Consider the following 2,784-nt stretch of genomic DNA (forward strand, 5'->3'; position numbering starts at 1 on the left):
CTTCTCTGTGTAGGCTGATCCTGAAGATGGTGTTTCCTACGCCTCCATCAGCTACACCAGGAAGACCAACAGTAAAGGCCGGGTAAGCTGTCTGATTGGTTCTAGTGATGATGGCAGTGAATGAAAACACTTCTCTCATTTAATGTTGTGTAATTTCTGTGTTGTGCTGTTTGTCTCTTTTCCAGGTTCTGGGTAAAGATGGTGATGATGAAGATGATGCAGTGACCTACAGCAGCGTGAAAGCTTCCTCTTCTTCTGCTGGAGCCTCAGCTGATCCCAGCGACCTCTACGCCACCGTCAACAAACCAAACAAATAAGAGACCACAGTGTAGTTACAGCTCATATCATTACAGGTAATTTACACTGAGAACTGATAAATTTTATGATAATATATGGGACATTTAGCTTGATGAACTTGCTGTCAGGCACTTTAATGTGCTAGTGCTGTGTTGTAGTTAAACATGTATTAGTTTTTACTGTTATTTCTGTATCAGCTGTTATTGTTTGATATGCAGTCATTTTAACATCTATATTTCTGTTCAGGTTATTTTTCATGTTCCTGTATGAAAGTAATTAAAGCAAACTAAGAGGAAGTGGGACAACGCTCATCGTGACTGAGTCACTTTTGAGAGTTGAATTAAACAGCTGAATGAGAGGAAAATGTGGAAACACACAAGGGTTAAATTTTCACTGGTGTTAATTCCAGATACTTCAGGTCAGTGTGAACTTCATACCTGCTCATGTTAGCCATAAGAGAAGGAGGTCTGTCTACATTTAAAACAACAAGTGACATATGAGAGGAAAAGAAAGGACAGTCACAATGAGGAAGTGACAAGTGACTAATTAGAGTAAGCAGATACAACATTTCTCTTTAAGAAGCAACTCTTTTTAGAGATTTACAAGTAGATAGAGAGAAAACAGAGAGAAAAGACAGACAGAGGCAATTTGGTTGAGTTCAGAAGGATTATAATGCATTTATTTCTATGCTGGTGCTTCAGTTTACAGGCCGTGATGAATATAATATGTCTGAACAGCCAGCTATTCTGTTGGCTATGTCAAGCTCAGGTTTATTTTAGCTGCTGCACACTGGATTTTCGGTTAGTTCACATGTAAACAGATCTTTATAATAGCTGGCTGCATGTTTCCTAATCTCAGAAGAGTCTGAGATTGCAGAGAGTGAACAATCTTTCTCTGTCCATTTTTCCTCTCCAGACCAGAGAACAGAGAGGGGGCATCTATCTGTGTGACGTAGAGGAAGCGTGACCTCACCAGAGCTCCCTGTGCTGCAGTGCTGGGCGGGCTGGCCAGAGCTGACTTTTTAGATTTAGGGGCGTCTAAAAGTCCTCGATCTCCTGTAGAATCCACCAAGCCCTGCAGTTCTACCACCTGAGCCTCCAGGTCCCTCATTGATCTGGTTACATTTCTAGTGACATTGCAAGTGAACTGCTGACACAGCAGCTTAATCTGTAATTTACCCAAATCCCACCACATAAAAATAGAGCAAACAACAAGAAAGTGATCTGAGAAGCCAACTGGGTTAATGTGACAGCTTTTAAAAATGTTCACGTGGTGCTTAATAGAGTACAGGCGATCCAGCCTGGCCAGAGAAAACACATTGGCTTTACACTGACTCCACGTGTTCTGTGATGTCAAAGACATTCAGAACAGCTAACTTATCTGCTCCACTGGTCGGTGCATAAACATTAACAAAACCAAGGTTAATGTTTTCAAATTGAGCTTTAACCCTCAATAATTTCCTCTACTTTATGGGAAGAAGGCAAAAAAACTCGGCTGACCATTTGCATGCAGCAAGCCCAGCTGACCAGTTGCCGGTTTCTAGCCCAGCATGTCTCTGGGCTGTGGGGTATTGGTACCTCATGTCTTTCACCGGAGCTCTCCCTCCCTGCTTGTTTGCCCCTAAACTTAATATGCTGAGTTCAGTGGCCAGATTGCTTTGATAGCAGAAAAATTTTTTTTTTATAAATTGATAAGGGCTGGTGCTGAAATAGATCTCAGTCATGACAGCAACAGTACTCACATAACCACTTCCTCTGAAGTTATTGTGCCTCTAAAATAAAAGCGCAAGAAGGTCTTTTGCAGCAATGCTTCATGTCGAGTTTATTAGAGCTTTTATTTTGAAGGGTTCTAAAAGACAATTCAAAAGAGTCTCTGGCGTGCTTGACACACCTCTGAAAAAGTAAACATGTGATTGGAGTTCCCTAAATTTCCTCAAGGAAATGAAAATAAGTGCAGATAGGTTCATGAATGCGGATCAAACGCTGGAACGCGCACACACTGCAGCACATGCTTTATTGTGAGCATGTGCAAAAGTGTCCTTTTATTGAATTTGTTTAACAAGGGAGAAAAAAAATATCCACAATAAGATGGAATGTACCTCACAACCTGCCCATCAGGAGTACCGCACTCTACCGACTGAGCTAAACATGCACATGATTTGATGTGGTTTGACTTTGTTCTGGCCCACTATATAATGGCTTGGAAAAATTTGGCCTGATGCCAGACTTATTTTTTGCCGAGCAGGACAAACATGGACTATAAGTACAAGGCCGACCAGCTGGAAGGAGAATGGTAACAGGTACAAGGCCTGAAGAAAACCATGTGTTTTGATATTCTGCTGTTAACCACATCCTCACCAAAACACTTCCTCTTTAGATGTCTGGAAAAAAATAACTTAAAAGAAGAAGGTACAATGAGGAACCAGCAGATCTCAGAGCAGTAAAATATCATCTTATCGGTGTTCTTCAGCAGCTGCTACAGTATCAC

General features: G+C 41.3%; 1 long non-coding RNA gene across 1 annotated transcript; it reads left to right on the forward strand.

Annotated features, from left to right (window-relative positions):
* Positions 1 to 12: 12 nt before the first annotated feature.
* On the forward strand, positions 13 to 2,784 carry LOC123981081. The gene is made up of 3 exons (XR_006827672.1): positions 13 to 82; positions 186 to 353; positions 2,767 to 2,784. It is a non-coding gene; the product is annotated as an uncharacterized LOC123981081 (long non-coding RNA).

This window comes from Micropterus dolomieu, linkage group LG12, assembly GCF_021292245.1.
Source record: "Micropterus dolomieu isolate WLL.071019.BEF.003 ecotype Adirondacks linkage group LG12, ASM2129224v1, whole genome shotgun sequence".
NCBI classification, from domain to species: domain Eukaryota; kingdom Metazoa; phylum Chordata; class Actinopteri; order Centrarchiformes; family Centrarchidae; genus Micropterus; species Micropterus dolomieu.